This window comes from Phyllobates terribilis, unplaced genomic scaffold, assembly GCF_046119375.1.
Source record: "Phyllobates terribilis strain yellow unplaced genomic scaffold, ASM4611937v1 Scaffold_123__1_contigs__length_5148117, whole genome shotgun sequence".
Taxonomy (NCBI): domain Eukaryota; kingdom Metazoa; phylum Chordata; class Amphibia; order Anura; family Dendrobatidae; genus Phyllobates; species Phyllobates terribilis.
In genome coordinates this window covers 2312610-2333193 of record NW_027362883.1, presented here as the reverse complement: position 1 = coordinate 2333193, position 20584 = coordinate 2312610, and the positions used below count along the sequence as shown (strand labels likewise).

Below are 20584 nucleotides of genomic sequence, written 5' to 3'. Positions count from 1 at the left end.
ACAATACCGTGAATGTAAGTCCATCAAGAGCCGGATGATCCAAGGCTTGCTGATCCTTTAGAGTCTTGAAAAGATTCTGGCAAGCTGCCATACGATCAAGGACTAAAACGTACCGGCCATTCTTTGGGAACTCCTGTAGGCAAATGATGTCTTCACGACCAACATTCAAAATCTTGAAGATGACGACTTCCACCAAGAACCGCAGGTTAAAGAAATTCCTCCTTGACTCCTCAATATCAATGCGAAAAGCATTTTTGACCCGAATATCATCGGTCCCGGCATAGCGAATCTTGACGCCCATTATCACCTCTCGTTTCCTCTGGACCCCCCCCAATAGCAGCAGGCAGCTTAAGCCACCTAAGTGGCGATGCTGCAAGGCCGAGGGGGAGACACTATAGGATCCTTCTGACCAGATACAAGATCTAAGCCAAAAGGCCGAGAAGCGATAACCAGAATTGGTTTCAAACTACGGAGCCACCCAAGGATCCTGAAAAGTCCATTTGTGGAGATGAGCTCCTTACCTCCCGTTAAGAAGACATGTTGTCAACCTCTAGATCCCTTACATGCCTGCACTTTTCGGCTTGCTGCTGCTGCAATCCACGCGTTTTAGATCTGCATAACTCCACCTCTTTAAACACAGCACCTTCACCCCCTGCTGTTCCCACCCGCCTCAACACCGTTGGAAGGGAGGAGAACCAATTACATACCTCTCCGGCTGCTGCTGCTGCTGCTGGCTGTCCAGCAGCAGACTGAAGGTGGCTGCTGCTGTGCACAGGTATATAAAGGCTCAGAGCCTATTATGACACGCGCAGCCAGCGTTCCATTGCCACATTCCATCTACTGCAGGCAGGATACCTGGCTGGCTGAATGTCGCTGAGAAGCTCACAGAGACCGCCATAAGCAACAGTTTAACAGAATGCCACAGACTAATCAACCAAACTTTTTGGGTTGGGTTCTCTTTTATAGTCTGCAGGCATTAAATGAAAGAAGTCAGTGTTCCAGCAGAGGGAGACAACGTTTCAGAAAAGGCATTGTAGCAAACCAAAAAAGAAATTTTAAGCGCAGCAGAGTAACCAGCGCACATACCTGTTAGCTCAGGTGAGTTTAAAAGGCTGCTGTTGATAACAAGGGCATTTGCTAAATAGATGGTGTGTGTGCAACAATATACTGAAAGGTCAATTATATTGTGCAGCTTATCTCACCACCTGTAGTTATTTAGGTGAAAGCTCCAAAATGCTTGCCTAATATGTCTGTTTATCCAAAAGGAAGTAAAAAGGGAGAGCTAGAAAGATAGCATTTCATTACATTACACGGCAATGCAATGCACAGTTGCTGAAGTTGAACCAAAATGAGCTTGTAATCTGGCTTCTGCAACTTTGAACATGAAAAATCCAATGAGGAGAAGAAAAGCAAAGCCAAAGAGTCCATCCCAAAATCCGACAAACAAGCAAAATGAACAAAAAACATTGAATTCAATTCTTTCTGATTTTAGAAACTGCATTAAAGAAGGGGTGCACCGGTCCTGGAGATACTGCAATACCAGGTCAATGCGTGGAGTGGACAGAGCAAGCTCTTTTTCCATCTCCCTGTTCTAAAAATCCATTTAATATATGGTCCCCAGATAGGGGACGTATCAGATATTAAACTGATAAGAACAGATACTACACTTGATCTTAGCCAAAAGGCCGAGAAGCGATAACCAGAATTGGTTTCAAACTACGGAGCCACCCAAGGATCCTGAAAAGTCCATTTGTGGAGATGAGCTCCTGGACTCCCGTTAAGAAGACATGTTGTCAACCTCTAGATCCCTTACATGCCTGCACTTTTCGGCTTGCTGCTGCTGCAATCCACGCGTTTTAGATCTGCATAACTCCACCTCTTTAAACACAGCACCTTCACCCCCTGCTGTTCCCACCCGCCTCAACACCGTTGGAAGGGAGGAGAACCAATTAAGGCGGGGGGTGGGGTGGAACGAGCAGCTGTCTACCCTTAGCAGGAGGGCTGCTGATTACATACCTCTCCTGCTGCTGCTGCTGCTGCTGGCTGTCCAGCAGCAGACTGAAGGTGGCTGCTGCTGTGCACAGGTATATAAAGGCTCAGAGCCTATTATGACACGCGCAGCCAGCGTTCCATTGCCACATTCCATCTACTGCAGGCAGGATACCTGGCTGGCTGAATGTCGCTGAGAAGCTCACAGAGACCGCCATAAGCAACAGTTTAACAGAATGCCACAGACTAATCAACCAAACTTTTTGGGTTGGGTTCTCTTTTATAGTCTGCAGGCATTAAATGAAAGAAGTCAGTGTTCCAGCAGAGGGAGACAACGTTTCAGAAAAGGCATTGTAGCAAACCAAAAAAGAAATTTTAAGCGCAGCAGAGTAACCAGCGCACATACCTGTTAGCTCAGGTGAGTTTAAAAGGCTGCTGTTGATAACAAGGGCATTTGCTAAATAGATGGTGTGTGTGCAACAATATACTGAAAGGTCAATTATATTGTGCAGCTTATCTCACCACCTGTAGTTATTTAGGTGAAAGCTCCAAAATGCTTGCCTAATATGTCTGTTTATCCAAAAGGAAGTAAAAAGGGAGAGCTAGAAAGATAGCATTTCATTACATTACATGGCAATGCAATGCACAGTTGCTGAAGTTGAACCAAAATGAGCTTGTAATCTGGCTTCTGCAACTTTGAACATGAAAAATCCAATGAGGAGAAGAAAAGCAAAGCCAAAGAGTCCATCCCAAAATCCGACAAACAAGCAAAATGAACAAAAAACATTGAATTCAATTATTTCTGATTTTAGAAACTGCATTAAAGAAGGGGTGCACCGGTCCTGGAGATACTGCAATACCAGGTCAATGCGTGGAGTGGACAGAGCAAGCTCTTTTTCCATCTCCCTGTTCTAAAAATCCATTTAATATATGGTCCCCAGATAGGGGACGTATCAGATATTAAACTGATAAGAACAGATACTACACTTGATCTTAGCCAAAAGGCCGAGAAGCGATAACCAGAATTGGTTTCAAACTACGGAGCCACCCAAGGATCCTGAAAAGTCCATTTGTGGAGATGAGCTCCTGGACTCCCGTTAAGAAGACATGTTGTCAACCTCTAGATCCCTTACATGCCTGCACTTTTCGGCTTGCTGCTGCTGCAATCCACGCGTTTTAGATCTGCATAACTCCACCTCTTTAAACACAGCACCTTCACCCCCTGCTGTTCCCACCCGCCTCAACACCGTTGGAAGGGAGGAGAACCAATTAAGGCGGGGGGTGGGGTGGAACGAGCAGCTGTCTACCCTTAGCAGGAGGGCTGCTGATTACATACCTCTCCTGCTGCTGCTGCTGCTGGCTGTCCAGCAGCAGACTGAAGGTGGCTGCTGCTGTGCACAGGTATATAAAGGCTCAGAGCCTATTATGACACGCGCAGCCAGCGTTCCATTGCCACATTCCATCTACTGCAGGCAGGATACCTGGCTGGCTGAATGTCGCTGAGAAGCTCACAGAGACCGCCATAAGCAACAGTTTAACAGAATGCCACAGACTAATCAACCAAACTTTTTGGGTTGGGTTCTCTTTTATAGTCTGCAGGCATTAAATGAAAGAAGTCAGTGTTCCAGCAGAGGGAGACAACGTTTCAGAAAAGGCATTGTAGCAAACCAAAAAAGAAATTTTAAGCGCAGCGGAGTAACCAGCGCACATACCTGTTAGCTCAGGTGAGTTTAAAAGGCTGCTGTTGATAACAAGGGCATTTGCTAAATAGATGGTGTGTGTGCAACAATATACTGAAAGGTCAATTATATTGTGCAGCTTATCTCACCACCTGTAGTTATTTAGGTGAAAGCTCCAAAATGCTTGCCTAATATGTCTGTTTATCCAAAAGGAAGTAAAAAGGGAGAGCTAGAAAGATAGCATTTCATTACATTACATGGCAATGCAATGCACAGTTGCTGAAGTTGAACCAAAATGAGCTTGTAATCTGGCTTCTGCAACTTTGAACATGAAAAATCCAATGAGGAGAAGAAAAGCAAAGCCAAAGAGTCCATCCCAAAATCCGACAAACAAGCAAAATGAACAAAAAACATTGAATTCAATTCTTTCTGATTTTAGAAACTGCATTAAAGAAGGGGTGCACCGGTCCTGGAGATACTGCAATACCAGGTCAATGCGTGGAGTGGACAGAGCAAGCTCTTTTTCCATCTCCCTGTTCTAAAAATCCATTTAATATATGGTCCCCAGATAGGGGACGTATCAGATATTAAACTGATAAGAACAGATACTACACTTGATCTTAGCCAAAAGGCCGAGAAGCGATAACCAGAATTGGTTTCAAACTACGGAGCCACCCAAGGATCCTGAAAAGTCCATTTGTGGAGATGAGCTCCTGGACTCCCGTTAAGAAGACATGTTGTCAACCTCTAGATCCCTTACATGCCTGCACTTTTCGGCTTGCTGCTGCTGCAATCCACGCGTTTTAGATCTGCATAACTCCACCTCTTTAAACACAGCACCTTCACCCCCTGCTGTTCCCACCCGCCTCAACACCGTTGGAAGGGAGGAGAACCAATTAAGGCGGGGGGTGGGGTGGAACGAGCAGCTGTCTACCCTTAGCAGGAGGGCTGCTGATTACATACCTCTCCTGCTGCTGCTGCTGCTGCTGGCTGTCCAGCAGCAGACTGAAGGTGGCTGCTGCTGTGCACAGGTATATAAAGGCTCAGAGCCTATTATGACACGCGCAGCCAGCGTTCCATTGCCACATTCCATCTACTGCAGGCAGGATACCTGGCTGGCTGAATGTCGCTGAGAAGCTCACAGAGACCGCCATAAGCAACAGTTTAACAGAATGCCACAGACTAATCAACCAAACTTTTTGGGTTGGGTTCTCTTTTATAGTCTGCAGGCATTAAATGAAAGAAGTCAGTGTTCCAGCAGAGGGAGACAACGTTTCAGAAAAGGCATTGTAGCAAACCAAAAAAGAAATTTTAAGCGCAGCGGAGTAACCAGCGCACATACCTGTTAGCTCAGGTGAGTTTAAAAGGCTGCTGTTGATAACAAGGGCATTTGCTAAATAGATGGTGTGTGTGCAACAATATACTGAAAGGTCAATTATATTGTGCAGCTTATCTCACCACCTGTAGTTATTTAGGTGAAAGCTCCAAAATGCTTGCCTAATATGTCTGTTTATCCAAAAGGAAGTAAAAAGGGAGAGCTAGAAAGATAGCATTTCATTACATTACATGGCAATGCAATGCACAGTTGCTGAAGTTGAACCAAAATGAGCTTGTAATCTGGCTTCTGCAACTTTGAACATGAAAAATCCAATGAGGAGAAGAAAAGCAAAGCCAAAGAGTCCATCCCAAAATCCGACAAACAAGCAAAATGAACAAAAAACATTGAATTCAATTCTTTCTGATTTTAGAAACTGCATTAAAGAAGGGGTGCACCGGTCCTGGAGATACTGCAATACCAGGTCAATGCGTGGAGTGGACAGAGCAAGCTCTTTTTCCATCTCCCTGTTCTAAAAATCCATTTAATATATGGTCCCCAGATAGGGGACGTATCAGATATTAAACTGATAAGAACAGATACTACACTTGATCTTAGCCAAAAGGCCGAGAAGCGATAACCAGAATTGGTTTCAAACTACGGAGCCACCCAAGGATCCTGAAAAGTCCATTTGTGGAGATGAGCTCCTGGACTCCCGTTAAGAAGACATGTTGTCAACCTCTAGATCCCTTACATGCCTGCACTTTTCGGCTTGCTGCTGCTGCAATCCACGCGTTTTAGATCTGCATAACTCCACCTCTTTAAACACAGCACCTTCACCCCCTGCTGTTCCCACCCGCCTCAACACCGTTGGAAGGGAGGAGAACCAATTAAGGCGGGGGGTGGGGTGGAACGAGCAGCTGTCTACCCTTAGCAGGAGGGCTGCTGATTACATACCTCTCCTGCTGCTGCTGCTGCTGCTGGCTGTCCAGCAGCAGACTGAAGGTGGCTGCTGCTGTGCACAGGTATATAAAGGCTCAGAGCCTATTATGACACGCGCAGCCAGCGTTCCATTGCCACATTCCATCTACTGCAGGCAGGATACCTGGCTGGCTGAATGTCGCTGAGAAGCTCACAGAGACCGCCATAAGCAACAATTTAACAGAATGCCACAGACTAATCAACCAAACTTTTTGGGTTGGGTTCTCTTTTATAGTCTGCAGGCATTAAATGAAAGAAGTCAGTGTTCCAGCAGAGGGAGACAACGTTTCAGAAAAGGCATTGTAGCAAACCAAAAAAGAAATTTTAAGCGCAGCAGAGTAACCAGCGCACATACCTGTTAGCTCAGGTGAGTTTAAAAGGCTGCTGTTGATAACAAGGGCATTTGCTAAATAGATGGTGTGTGTGCAACAATATACTGAAAGGTCAATTATATTGTGCAGCTTATCTCACCACCTGTAGTTATTTAGGTGAAAGCTCCAAAATGCTTGCCTAATATGTCTGTTTATCCAAAAGGAAGTAAAAAGGGAGAGCTAGAAAGATAGCATTTCATTACATTACATGGCAATGCAATGCACAGTTGCTGAAGTTGAACCAAAATGAGCTTGTAATCTGGCTTCTGCAACTTTGAACATGAAAAATCCAATGAGGAGAAGAAAAGTAAAGCCAAAGAGTCCATCCCAAAATCCGACAAACAAGCAAAATGAACAAAAAACATTGAATTCAATTCTTTCTGATTTTAGAAACTGCATTAAAGAAGAGGTGCACCGGTCCTGGAGATACTGCAATACCAGGTCAATGCGTGGAGTGGACAGAGCAAGCTCTTTTTCCATCTCCCTGTTCTAAAAATCCATTTAATATATGGTCCCCAGATAGGGGACGTATCAGATATTAAACTGATAAGAACAGATACTACACTTGATCTTAGCCAAAAGGCCGAGAAGCGATAACCAGAATTGGTTTCAAACTACGGAGCCACCCAAGGATCCTGAAAAGTCCATTTGTGGAGATGAGCTCCTGGACTCCCGTTAAGAAGACATGTTGTCAACCTCTAGATCCCTTACATGCCTGCACTTTTCGGCTTGCTGCTGCTGCAATCCACGCGTTTTAGATCTGCATAACTCCACCTCTTTAAACACAGCACCTTCACCCCCTGCTGTTCCCACCCGCCTCAACACCGTTGGAAGGGAGGAGAACCAATTAAGGCGGGGGGTGGGGTGGAACGAGCAGCTGTCTACCCTTAGCAGGAGGGCTGCTGATTACATACCTCTCCTGCTGCTGCTGCTGCTGCTGGCTGTCCAGCAGCAGACTGAAGGTGGCTGCTGCTGTGCACAGGTATATAAAGGCTCAGAGCCTATTATGACACGCGCAGCCAGCGTTCCATTGCCACATTCCATCTACTGCAGGCAGGATACCTGGCTGGCTGAATGTCGCTGAGAAGCTCACAGAGACCGCCATAAGCAACAGTTTAACAGAATGCCACAGACTAATCAACCAAACTTTTTGGGTTGGGTTCTCTTTTATAGTCTGCAGGCATTAAATGAAAGAAGTCAGTGTTCCAGCAGAGGGAGACAACGTTTCAGAAAAGGCATTGTAGCAAACCAAAAAAGAAATTTTAAGCGCAGCGGAGTAACCAGCGCACATACCTGTTAGCTCAGGTGAGTTTAAAAGGCTGCTGTTGATAACAAGGGCATTTGCTAAATAGATGGTGTGTGTGCAACAATATACTGAAAGGTCAATTATATTGTGCAGCTTATCTCACCACCTGTAGTTATTTAGGTGAAAGCTCCAAAATGCTTGCCTAATATGTCTGTTTATCCAAAAGGAAGTAAAAAGGGAGAGCTAGAAAGATAGCATTTCATTACATTACATGGCAATGCAATGCACAGTTGCTGAAGTTGAACCAAAATGAGCTTGTAATCTGGCTTCTGCAACTTTGAACATGAAAAATCCAATGAGGAGAAGAAAAGTAAAGCCAAAGAGTCCATCCCAAAATCCGACAAACAAGCAAAATGAACAAAAAACATTGAATTCAATTCTTTCTGATTTTAGAAACTGCATTAAAGAAGGGGTGCACCGGTCCTGGAGATACTGCAATACCAGGTCAATGCGTGGAGTGGACAGAGCAAGCTCTTTTTCCATCTCCCTGTTCTAAAAATCCATTTAATATATGGTCCCCAGATAGGGGACGTATCAGATATTAAACTGATAAGAACAGATACTACACTTGATCTTAGCCAAAAGGCCGAGAAGCGATAACCAGAATTGGTTTCAAACTACGGAGTCACCCAAGGATCCTGAAAAGTCCATTTGTGGAGATGAGCTCCTGGACTCCCGTTAAGAAGACATGTTGTCAACCTCTAGATCCCTTACATGCCTGCACTTTTCGGCTTGCTGCTGCTGCAATCCACGCGTTTTAGATCTGCATAACTCCACCTCTTTAAACACAGCACCTTCACCCCCTGCTGTTCCCACCCGCCTCAACACCGTTGGAAGGGAGGAGAACCAATTAAGGCGGGGGGTGGGGTGGAACGAGCAGCTGTCTACCCTTAGCAGGAGGGCTGCTGATTACATACCTCTCCTGCTGCTGCTGCTGCTGCTGGCTGTCCAGCAGCAGACTGAAGGTGGCTGCTGCTGTGCACAGGTATATAAAGGCTCAGAGCCTATTATGACACGCGCAGCCAGCGTTCCATTGCCACATTCCATCTACTGCAGGCAGGATACCTGGCTGGCTGAATGTCGCTGAGAAGCTCACAGAGACCGCCATAAGCAACAGTTTAACAGAATGCCACAGACTAATCAACCAAACTTTTTGGGTTGGGTTCTCTTTTATAGTCTGCAGGCATTAAATGAAAGAAGTCAGTGTTCCAGCAGAGGGAGACAACGTTTCAGAAAAGGCATTGTAGCAAACCAAAAAAGAAATTTTAAGCGCAGCAGAGTAACCAGCGCACATACCTGTTAGCTCAGGTGAGTTTAAAAGGCTGCTGTTGATAACAAGGGCATTTGCTAAATAGATGGTGTGTGTGCAACAATATACTGAAAGGTCAATTATATTGTGCAGCTTATCTCACCACCTGTAGTTATTTAGGTGAAAGCTCCAAAATGCTTGCCTAATATGTCTGTTTATCCAAAAGGAAGTAAAAAGGGAGAGCTAGAAAGATAGCATTTCATTACATTACATGGCAATGCAATGCACAGTTGCTGAAGTTGAACCAAAATGAGCTTGTAATCTGGCTTCTGCAACTTTGAACATGAAAAATCCAATGAGGAGAAGAAAAGCAAAGCCAAAGAGTCCATCCCAAAATCCGACAAACAAGCAAAATGAACAAAAAACATTGAATTCAATTCTTTCTGATTTTAGAAACTGCATTAAAGAAGGGGTGCACCGGTCCTGGAGATACTGCAATACCAGGTCAATGCGTGGAGTGGACAGAGCAAGCTCTTTTTCCATCTCCCTGTTCTAAAAATCCATTTAATATATGGTCCCCAGATAGGGGACGTATCAGATATTAAACTGATAAGAACAGATACTTCACTTGATCTTAGCCAAAAGGCCGAGAAGCGATAACCAGAATTGGTTTCAAACTACGGAGCCACCCAAGGATCCTGAAAAGTCCATTTGTGGAGATGAGCTCCTGGACTCCCGTTAAGAAGACATGTTGTCAACCTCTAGATCCCTTACATGCCTGCACTTTTCGGCTTGCTGCTGCTGCAATCCACGCGTTTTAGATCTGCATAACTCCACCTCTTTAAACACAGCACCTTCACCCCCTGCTGTTCCCACCCGCCTCAACACCGTTGGAAGGGAGGAGAACCAATTAAGGCGGGGGGTGGGGTGGAACGAGCAGCTGTCTACCCTTAGCAGGAGGGCTGCTGATTACATACCTCTCCTGCTGCTGCTGCTGCTGCTGGCTGTCCAGCAGCAGACTGAAGGTGGCTGCTGCTGTGCACAGGTATATAAAGGCTCAGAGCCTATTATGACACGCGCAGCCAGCATTCCATTGCCACATTCCATCTACTGCAGGCAGGATACCTGGCTGGCTGAATGTCGCTGAGAAGCTCACAGAGACCGCCATAAGCAACAGTTTAACAGAATGCCACAGACTAATCAACCAAACTTTTTGGGTTGGGTTCTCTTTTATAGTCTGCAGGCATTAAATGAAAGAAGTCAGTGTTCCAGCAGAGGGAGACAACGTTTCAGAAAAGGCATTGTAGCAAACCAAAAAAGAAATTTTAAGCGCAGCAGAGTAACCAGCGCACATACCTGTTAGCTCAGGTGAGTTTAAAAGGCTGCTGTTGATAACAAGGGCATTTGCTAAATAGATGGTGTGTGTGCAACAATATACTGAAAGGTCAATTATATTGTGCAGCTTATCTCACCACCTGTAGTTATTTAGGTGAAAGCTCCAAAATGCTTGCCTAATATGTCTGTTTATCCAAAAGGAAGTAAAAAGGGAGAGCTAGAAAGATAGCATTTCATTACATTACATGGCAATGCAATGCACAGTTGCTGAAGTTGAACCAAAATGAGCTTGTAATCTGGCTTCTGCAACTTTGAACATGAAAAATCCAATGAGGAGAAGAAAAGCAAAGCCAAAGAGTCCATCCCAAAATCCGACAAACAAGCAAAATGAACAAAAAACATTGAATTCAATTCTTTCTGATTTTAGAAACTGCATTAAAGAAGGGGTGCACCGGTCCTGGAGATACTGCAATACCATGTCAATGCGTGGAGTGGACAAAGCAAGCTCTTTTTCCATCTCCCTGTTCTAAAAATCCATTTAATATATGGTCCCCAGATAGGGGACGTATCAGATATTAAACTGATAAGAACAGATACTACACTTGATCTTAGCCAAAAGGCCGAGAAGCGATAACCAGAATTGGTTTCAAACTACGGAGCCACCCAAGGATCCTGAAAAGTCCATTTGTGGAGATGAGCTCCTGGACTCCCGTTAAGAAGACATGTTGTCAACCTCTAGATCCCTTACATGCCTGCACTTTTCGGCTTGCTGCTGCTGCAATCCACGCGTTTTAGATCTGCATAACTCCACCTCTTTAAACACAGCACCTTCACCCCCTGCTGTTCCCAACCGCCTCAACACCGTTGGAAGGGAGGAGAACCAATTAAGGCGGGGGGTGGGGTGGAACGAGCAGCTGTATACCCTTAGCAGGAGGTCTGCTGATTACATACCTCTCCTGCTGCTGCTGCTGCTGGCTGTCCAGCAGCAGACTGAAGGTGGCTGCTGCTGTGCACAGGTATATAAAGGCTCAGAGCCTATTATGACACGCGCAGCCAGCGTTCCATTGCCACATTCCATCTACTGCAGGCAGGATACCTGGCTGGCTGAATGTCGCTGAGAAGCTCACAGAGACCGCCATAAGCAACAGTTTAACAGAATGCCACAGACTAATCAACCAAACTTTTTGGGTTGGGTTCTCTTTTATAGTCTGCAGGCATTAAATGAAAGAAGTCAGTGTTCCAGCAGAGGGAGACAACGTTTCAGAAAAGGCATTGTAGCAAACCAAAAAATAAATTTTAAGCGCAGCAGAGTAACCAGCGCACATACCTGTTAGCTCAGGTGAGTTTAAAAGGCTGCTGTTGATAACAAGGGCATTTGCTAAATAGATGGTGTGTGTGCAACAATATACTGAAAGGTCAATTATATTGTGCAGCTTATCTCACCACCTGTAGTTATTTAGGTGAAAGCTCCAAAATGCTTGCCTAATATGTCTGTTTATCCAAAAGGAAGTAAAAAGGGAGAGCTAGAAAGATAGCATTTCATTACATTACATGGCAATGCAATGCACAGTTGCTGAAGTTGAACCAAAATGAGCTTGTAATCTGGCTTCTGCAACTTTGAACATGAAAAATCCAATGAGGAGAAGAAAAGCAAAGCCAAAGAGTCCATCCCAAAATCCGACAAACAAGCAAAATGAACAAAAAACATTGAATTCAATTCTTTCTGATTTTAGAAACTGCATTAAAGAAGGGGTGCACCGGTCCTGGAGATACTGCAATACCAGGTCAATGCGTGGAGTGGACAGAGCAAGCTCTTTTTCCATCTCCCTGTTCTAAAAATCCATTTAATATATGGTCCCCAGATAGGGGACGTATCAGATATTAAACTGATAAGAACAGATACTACACTTGATCTTAGCCAAAAGGCCGAGAAGCGATAACCAGAATTGGTTTCAAACTACGGAGCCACCCAAGGATCCTGAAAAGTCCATTTGTGGAGATGAGCTCCTGGACTCCCGTTAAGAAGACATGTTGTCAACCTCTAGATCCCTTACATGCCTGCACTTTTCGGCTTGCTGCTGCTGCAATCCACGCGTTTTAGATCTGCATAACTCCACCTCTTTAAACACAGCACCTTCACCCCCTGCTGTTCCCACCTGCCTCAACACCGTTGGAAGGGAGGAGAACCAATTAAGGCGGGGGGTGGGGTGGAACGAGCAGCTGTCTACCCTTAGCAGGAGGGCTGCTGATTACATACCTCTCCTGCTGCTGCTGCTGCTGCTGCTGCTGGCTGTCCAGCAGCAGACTGAAGGTGGCTGCTGCTGTGCACAGGTATATAAAGGCTCAGAGCCTATTATGACACGCGCAGCCAGCGTTCCATTGCCACATTCCATCTACTGCAGGCAGGATACCTGGCTGGCTGAATGTCGCTGAGAAGCTCACAGAGACCGCCATAAGCAACAGTTTAACAGAATGCCACAGACTAATCAACCAAACTTTTTGGGTTGGGTTCTCTTTTATAGTCTGCAGGCATTAAATGAAAGAAGTCAGTGTTCCAGCAGAGGGAGACAACGTTTCAGAAAAGGCATTGTAGCAAACCAAAAAAGAAATTTTAAGCGCAGCAGAGTAACCAGCGCACATACCTGTTAGCTCAGGTGAGTTTAAAAGGCTGCTGTTGATAACAAGGGCATTTGCTAAATAGATGGTGTGTGTGCAACAATATACTGAAAGGTCAATTATATTGTGCAGCTTATCTCACCACCTGTAGTTATTTAGGTGAAAGCTCCAAAATGCTTGCCTAATATGTCTGTTTATCCAAAAGGAAGTAAAAAGGGAGAGCTAGAAAGATAGCATTTCATTACATTACATGGCAATGCAATGCACAGTTGCTGAAGTTGAACCAAAATGAGCTTGTAATCTGGCTTCTGCAACTTTGAACATGAAAAATCCAATGAGGAGAAGAAAAGCAAAGCCAAAGAGTCCATCCCAAAATCCGACAAACAAGCAAAATGAACAAAAAACATTGAATTCAATTCTTTCTGATTTTAGAAACTGCATTAAAGAAGGGGTGCACCGGTCCTGGAGATACTGCAATACCAGGTCAATGCGTGGAGTGGACAGAGCAAGCTCTTTTTCCATCTCCCTGTTCTAAAATCCATTTAATATATGGTCCCCAGATAGGGGACGTATCAGATATTAAACTGATAAGAACAGATACTACACTTGATCTTAGCCAAAAGGCCGAGAAGCGATAACCAGAATTGGTTTCAAACTACGGAGCCACCCAAGGATCCTGAAAAGTCCATTTGTGGAGATGAGCTCCTGGACTCCCGTTAAGAAGACATGTTGTCAACCTCTAGATCCCTTACATGCCTGCACTTTTCGGCTTGCTGCTGCTGCAATCCACGCGTTTTAGATCTGCATAACTCCACCTCTTTAAACACAGCACCTTCACCCCCTGCTGTTCCCACCCGCCTCAACACCGTTGGAAGGGAGGAGAACCAATTAAGGCGGGGGGTGGGGTGGAACGAGCAGCTGTCTACCCTTAGCAGGAGGGCTGCTGATTACATACCTCTCCTGCTGCTGCTGCTGCTGCTGGCTGTCCAGCAGCAGACTGAAGGTGGCTGCTGCTGTGCACAGGTATATAAAGGCTCAGAGCCTATTATGACACGCGCAGCCAGCGTTCCATTGCCACATTCCATCTACTGCAGGCAGGATACCTGGCTGGCTGAATGTCGCTGAGAAGCTCACAGAGACCGCCATAAGCAACAGTTTAACAGAATGCCACAGACTAATCAACCAAACTTTTTGGGTTGGGTTCTCTTTTATAGTCTGCAGGCATTAAATGAAAGAAGTCAGTGTTCCAGCAGAGGGAGACAACGTTTCAGAAAAGGCATTGTAGCAAACCAAAAAAGAAATTTTAAGCGCAGCAGAGTAACCAGCGCACATACCTGTTAGCTCAGGTGAGTTTAAAAGGCTGCTGTTGATAACAAGGGCATTTGCTAAATAGATGGTGTGTGTGCAACAATATACTGAAAGGTCAATTATATTGTGCAGCTTATCTCACCACCTGTAGTTATTTAGGTGAAAGCTCCAAAATGCTTGCCTAATATGTCTGTTTATCCAAAAGGAAGTAAAAAGGGAGAGCTAGAAAGATAGCATTTCATTACATTACATGGCAATGCAATGCACAGTTGCTGAAGTCGAACCAAAATGAGCTTGTAATCTGGCTTCTGCAACTTTGAACATGAAAAATCCAATGAGGAGAAGAAAAGCAAAGCCAAAGAGTCCATCCCAAAATCCGACAAACAAGCAAAATGAACAAAAAACATTGAATTCAATTCTTTCTGATTTTAGAAACTGCATTAAAGAAGGGGTGCACCGGTCCTGGAGATACTGCAATACCAGGTCAATGCGTGGAGTGGACAGAGAAAGCTCTTTTTCCATCTCCCTGTTCTAAAAATCCATTTAATATATGGTCCCCAGATAGGGGACGTATCAGATATTAAACTGATAAGAACAGATACTACACTTGATCTTAGCCAAAAGGGCGAGAAGCGATAACCAGAATTGGTTTCAAACTACGGAGCCACCCAAGGATCCTGAAAAGTCCATTTGTGGAGATGAGCTCCTGGACTCCCGTTAAGAAGACATGTTGTCAACCTCTAGATCCCTTACATGCCTGCACTTTTCGGCTTGCTGCTGCTGCAATCCACGCGTTTTAGATCTGCATAACTCCACCTCTTTAAACACAGCACCTTCAACCCCTGCTGTTCCCACCCGCCTCAACACCGTTGGAAGGGAGGAGAACCAATTAAGGCGGGGGGTGGGGTGGAACGAGCAGCTGTCTACCCTTAGCAGGAGGGCTGCTGATTACATACCTCTCCTGCTGCTGCTGCTGCTGCTGGCTGTCCAGCAGCAGACTGAAGGTGGCTGCTGCTGTGCACAGGTATATAAAGGCTCAGAGCCTATTATGACACACGCAGCCAGCGTTCCATTGCCACATTCCATCTACTGCAGGCAGGATACCTGGCTGGCTGAATGTCGCTGAGAAGCTCACAGAGACCGCCATAAGCAACAGTTTAACAGAATGCCACAGACTAATCAACCAAACTTTTTGGGTTGGGTTCTCTTTTATAGTCTGCAGGCATTAAATGAAAGAAGTCAGTGTTCCAGCAGAGGGAGACAACGTTTCAGAAAAGGCATTGTAGCAAACCAAAAAAGAAATTTTAAGCGCAGCAGAGTAACCAGCGCACATACCTGTTAGCTCAGGTGAGTTTAAAAGGCTGCTGTTGATAACAAGGGCATTTGCTAAATAGATGGTGTGTGTGCAACAATATACTGAAAGGTCAATTATATTGTGCAGCTTATCTCACCACCTGTAGTTATTTAGGTGAAAGCTCCAAAATGCTTGCCTAATATGTCTGTTTATCCAAAAGGAAGTAAAAAGGGAGAGCTAGAAAGATAGCATTTCATTACATTACATGGCAATGCAATGCACAGTTGCTGAAGTTGAACCAAAATGAGCTTGTAATCTGGCTTCTGCAACTTTGAACATGAAAAATCCAATGAGGAGAAGAAAAGCAAAGCCAAAGAGTCCATCCCAAAATCCGACAAACAAGCAAAATGAACAAAAAACATTGAATTCAATTCTTTCGGATTTTAGAAACTGCATTAAAGAAGGGGTGCACCGGTCCTGGAGATACTGCAATACCAGGTCAATGCGTGGAGTGGACAGAGCAAGCTCTTTTTCCATCTCCCTGTTCTAAAAATCCATTTAATATATGGTCCCCAGATAGGGGACGTATCAGATATTAAACTGATAAGAACAGATACTACACTTGATCTTAGCCAAAAGGGCGAGAAGCGATAACCAGAATTGGTTTCAAACTACGGAGCCACCCAAGGATCCTGAAAAGTCCATTTGTGGAGATGAGCTCCTGGACTCCCGTTAAGAAGACATGTTGTCAACCTCTAGATCCCTTACATGCCTGCACTTTTCGGCTTGCTGCTGCTGCAATCCACGCGTTTTAGATCTGCATAACTCCACCTCTTTAAACACAGCACCTTCAACCCCTGCTGTTCCCACCCGCCTCAACACCGTTGGAAGGGAGGAGAACCAATTAAGGCGGGGGGTGGGGTGGAACGAGCAGCTGTCTACCCTTAGCAGGAGGGCTGCTGATTACATACCTCTCCTGCTGCTGCTGCTGCTGCTGGCTGTCCAGCAGCAGACTGAAGGTGGCTGCTGCTGTGCACAGGTATATAAAGGCTCAGAGCCTATTATGACACGCGCAGCCAGCGTTCCATTGCCACATTCCATCTACTGCAGGCAGGATACCTGGCTGGCTGAATGTCGCTGAGAAGCTCACAGAGACCGCCATAAGCAACAGTTTAACAGAATGCCACAGACTAATCAACCAAACTTTTTGGGTTGGGTTCTCTTTTATAGTCTGCAGGCATTAAATGAAAGAAGTCAGTGTTCCAGCAGAGGGAGACAACGTTTCAGAAAAGGCATTGTAGCAAACCAAAAAAGAAATTTTAAGCGCAGCAGAGTAACCAGCGCACATACCTGTTAGCTCAGGTGAGTTTAAAAGGCTGCTGTTGATAACAAGGGCATTTGCTAAATAGATGGTGTGTGTGCAACAATATACTGAAAGGTCAATTATATTGTGCAGCTTATCTCACCACCTGTAGTTATTTAGGTGAAAGCTCCAAAATGCTTGCCTAATATGTCTGTTTATCCAAAAGGAAGTAAAAAGGGAGAGCTAGAAAGATAGCATTTCATTACATTACATGGCAATGCAATGCACAGTTGCTGAAGTTGAACCAAAATGAGCTTGTAATCTGGCTTCTGCAACTTTGAACATGAAAAATCCAATGAGGAGAAGAAAAGCAAAGCCAAAGAGTCCATCCCAAAATCCGACAAACAAGCAAAATGAACAAAAAACATTGAATTCAATTCTTTCGGATTTTAGAAACTGCATTAAAGAAGGGGTGCACCGGTCCTGGAGATACTGCAATACCAGGTCAATGCGTGGAGTGGACAGAGCAAGCTCTTTTTCCATCTCCCTGTTCTAAAAATCCATTTAATATATGGTCCCCAGATAGGGGACGTATCAGATATTAAACTGATAAGAACAGATTTTTTTTTTTTTCTCTTTTTTTTTTAACCAAATCAGATAGGCCGGAGCATAAGCTCAATCAAATCGACTTACAAAAGCCTTTCATTGACACTTAGCCTTTCATCACACTTGGTATATAATCAAAAATAAAACCAAACCTTATCATCAGGTACATTATACACTACTAATTAAACTTTACCAAAAACCTCCACTTTTTAAACTTCCAGATCCCTTCAACATCTATAATACTTCCACGTTCCTGATCCCAGAGGTATATTACATACATACGTGACAGAATCAATCTCAAACATTCATTAACTGACATTTTCTTCCTTTTAAAAACTAACAAATTCCTCGCATCCCACAAACTTTCAATTACACACACCACCAACAACCATAAAATCCTATCCTTAATTCTACTACATGCACCCATCCCAAACATAGCAAGTTTCCAATTTACATACTTTACACCCACCAATTCCTTGCAAAGTCCCCCTATACCCTTCCATACATCATATGCAAAATCACAATCCCATACCATATGTCTAACATGCTCTCTCAAACCACATCCATCCCTCGGGCATACCTCAGATTTAACTAAATCCCTCTTCTTTTGCACATCTCTAACAGGCAAAATGTCATGCAATATCATCCAAGCGATATCTCTCTGTCTGTTAGTCAAACCATCTATACTTAATTTTCTCCACATCTCGGTTACTTCCTCCCCTCTCAACCCATTGATATTACATACCACCTCACGCTCACGCACCATCCTAATGACTTTCTTCTTTTGCCTAAAATCACTCATGTTAACGGACAACAAATCATACTTCCTTACAAATTTCTCAACACAACCATACCATACAGGACACTTAAAAGCAACAGGCACTCTAGCATCCCTTTTGACCCACTTTAAGCCATAAAGCATCCATCCAGCCGAATACTTCATCATATAAGCACACTTATTACTTTTCCCTAGAACCACCACCACCATTTTCACGTAACTAATCCCTAAAAAGAAATCAATATTTGGAAAATCCAAACCACCATTTACACATAACTTATAGACATATTCCCGTTTCAATTTCTCCATGCGACTTCCCCAAAGAAAATTAAAGATGAATTTCTCAGTTTTCCTAATTTTCTTAAAAGCAGCAGGATATACATTCGCAACAAACAACAAAATAGGCAAAATAACCGCCTTAATAATCAGAACTTTCCCAGTCAGAGTTAATTCTCTCATTCGCCAAAAATTCAACTTGCCCACCACTCTCACCCCACAATGTTCCCAACTCTCATTTCCTTTCAAATCATCATTAAACTTAATCCCAAGCACCTTTATTGCACCATCCTCACACCTCACACCATCCATCCGTACATTCCTCTCACCAAAACATTTAAAGGAACTCTTAGTCCAATTGACCTTAAAAGCTGAGACACTACAAAACAAACTTAATATCAACCTTGCCCTACTCATCGCAGCCATATTCCCACTCACAATCACTACATCATCCATGTAACCTAGAATTCTCACATCCTTTCCATTACTCCCAGGAATCATCACACCTCTCATAACCTTATCCTTCCTAACCATACACATCAACACTTCAATCACACTAATAAACAAAAAAGGGGACATAGGGCACCCCTGACGCACTCCTGATTTAATTCTCACTTTCTCACTCAACCACCCATTCACCAAAAATTCACTTGAAACATTACAATACAAACTCCTAACACAGTTTACAAAATTCCTGGAATAACCCATCTTAGACAAAACCTTAAACATAAAGCTATGTGACACACGGTCAAAAGCTTTTTCAAAATCAACCGAAAACAACAAACATTTCTGCTTACGACTCATACAATCCCCAATCACATCACGCAACAACACCAAATTTTCAGTCATACTTCTCCCAGGCACTGCACACACTTGATCTTCATCCACCACACCGCCAATCACTTCCCGCATCCGGCTAGCCAACAATTTACTAAACACCTTATAGTCTGCATTCAAAAGGGTGATTGGCCTCCAATTCCCCAAATCCTTTTTATCACCTTTCTTATGAACCAAAACCACCACCCCATCTCTCATAGATTCACTCAACATATTCTCCGTGAACATATACTGGCACACCTCCAATAAGTCATTTCCCATCGTGTCCCATTCCTTAACATATAACTCCACGGGCAGTCCATCCTTCCCAGGTGTTTTATTCTTACTCGCAGACATCACCACTTTTTTAACTTCATCCAACACAATTACATCATCCAATATTTCACGTTCATCCTCACCCAAACAACCTTCTAAACACCCCAAAGCATCAGTCAACATCCTATCATCAACCCATTTTTCCCCATACAACTCCTTATAAAACAACACCACCTCCTGCATCACATCCTTCCCACTCACACACACCCCATCACCATTCACCACCTCATCCATATCTACTTTCTTCCCAAAAACTTTTTTGAAAAAAAACCTTGTGCATTTCTCATTTTTCTCCAAATGTTCAATCTTAGAATGGTAAATAATTTCTTTCCCTTTACCCTCAATATATTTCTTAATCTCTTCTTTCACTTGACACATCAAAACATCCACATCCACTCCAATCATCCTTAACTTCCTCAGCCACTCCAGTCTAGAGCTTAAATCATTAAATTTTGCTCTATTCATTGCTGCTTTCCTCCTGCCCCTTTTTCTAAAGAAAAAACCAATCTCACTCTTCATCCAGTCCCACCACTCAAGCACATTCCTGAAATCACTTTTTTTATCCCTCCACCTAACATACATTCGCCTAAAATCACGCATGATCCTATTATCTTCCAGCAAACGCACATTAAGTTTCCACACGCCACCACCATATACAAAGGAAATCTTACCTTCTAGACGTGCCCTCAAACACACATGGTCAGAGAAGGGAACATCTTCCTGCTGGAAATTCCTACAAATAACATTTTGTGAAGAAAAGAAGATACGGTCTATTCTAGACTCTATGCCTCCCCTGTCGGCCTTATAGGTCGCAGGAGGTGGATTACCTAAAAAAACTTCCGCAGCATCCTGTAAGGAAAAATCCGCCACAAGACTCTTGAGTCTTTTACCTGTAACATCCATCTTATCCCCCTCCGTCACACAATTGAAATCTCCAACAAAAATTATTGGCATTTTGCCAGATAAAAAAAAACATAATTTCTCAAAAATTTCCAGCCTCTCCCCTTTATCTATTGGTGCATACAT

General features: G+C 43.9%; 13 non-coding genes across 13 annotated transcripts; all 13 read right to left on the bottom strand.

The window, feature by feature from the left end:
- Nucleotides 1-1506: 1506 nt before the first annotated feature.
- On the bottom strand, nt 1507-1697 carry LOC141202174 (U2 spliceosomal RNA). The gene has a single exon (XR_012273456.1). It is a non-coding gene; the product is annotated as a U2 spliceosomal RNA (small nuclear RNA).
- A 1118-nt stretch (nt 1698-2815) lies between these two features.
- On the bottom strand, nt 2816-3006 carry LOC141202173 (U2 spliceosomal RNA). The gene has a single exon (XR_012273455.1). It is a non-coding gene; the product is annotated as a U2 spliceosomal RNA (small nuclear RNA).
- A 1115-nt stretch (nt 3007-4121) lies between these two features.
- Nucleotides 4122-4312, bottom strand: LOC141202172 (U2 spliceosomal RNA). Its single transcript, XR_012273454.1, has one exon. It is a non-coding gene; the product is annotated as a U2 spliceosomal RNA (small nuclear RNA).
- A 1118-nt stretch (nt 4313-5430) lies between these two features.
- LOC141202171 (U2 spliceosomal RNA) lies at nt 5431-5621 on the bottom strand. The gene has a single exon (XR_012273453.1). It is a non-coding gene; the product is annotated as a U2 spliceosomal RNA (small nuclear RNA).
- Nucleotides 5622-6739: 1118 nt separating this feature from the next.
- On the bottom strand, nt 6740-6930 carry LOC141202178 (U2 spliceosomal RNA). The gene has a single exon (XR_012273460.1). It is a non-coding gene; the product is annotated as a U2 spliceosomal RNA (small nuclear RNA).
- Nucleotides 6931-8048: 1118 nt separating this feature from the next.
- On the bottom strand, nt 8049-8239 carry LOC141202170 (U2 spliceosomal RNA). The gene has a single exon (XR_012273452.1). It is a non-coding gene; the product is annotated as a U2 spliceosomal RNA (small nuclear RNA).
- A 1118-nt stretch (nt 8240-9357) lies between these two features.
- On the bottom strand, nt 9358-9548 carry LOC141202354 (U2 spliceosomal RNA). Its single transcript, XR_012273629.1, has one exon. It is a non-coding gene; the product is annotated as a U2 spliceosomal RNA (small nuclear RNA).
- Nucleotides 9549-10666: 1118 nt separating this feature from the next.
- LOC141202412 (U2 spliceosomal RNA) lies at nt 10667-10857 on the bottom strand. Its single transcript, XR_012273686.1, has one exon. It is a non-coding gene; the product is annotated as a U2 spliceosomal RNA (small nuclear RNA).
- Nucleotides 10858-11972: 1115 nt separating this feature from the next.
- Nucleotides 11973-12163, bottom strand: LOC141202169 (U2 spliceosomal RNA). Its single transcript, XR_012273451.1, has one exon. It is a non-coding gene; the product is annotated as a U2 spliceosomal RNA (small nuclear RNA).
- Nucleotides 12164-13287: 1124 nt separating this feature from the next.
- LOC141202434 (U2 spliceosomal RNA) lies at nt 13288-13477 on the bottom strand. Its single transcript, XR_012273707.1, has one exon. It is a non-coding gene; the product is annotated as a U2 spliceosomal RNA (small nuclear RNA).
- A 1118-nt stretch (nt 13478-14595) lies between these two features.
- LOC141202466 (U2 spliceosomal RNA) lies at nt 14596-14786 on the bottom strand. Its single transcript, XR_012273738.1, has one exon. It is a non-coding gene; the product is annotated as a U2 spliceosomal RNA (small nuclear RNA).
- A 1118-nt stretch (nt 14787-15904) lies between these two features.
- On the bottom strand, nt 15905-16095 carry LOC141202451 (U2 spliceosomal RNA). Its single transcript, XR_012273723.1, has one exon. It is a non-coding gene; the product is annotated as a U2 spliceosomal RNA (small nuclear RNA).
- A 1118-nt stretch (nt 16096-17213) lies between these two features.
- Nucleotides 17214-17407, bottom strand: LOC141202597 (U2 spliceosomal RNA). The gene has a single exon (XR_012273834.1). It is a non-coding gene; the product is annotated as a U2 spliceosomal RNA (small nuclear RNA).
- Between the last annotated feature and the right edge of the window lie 3177 nt (nt 17408-20584).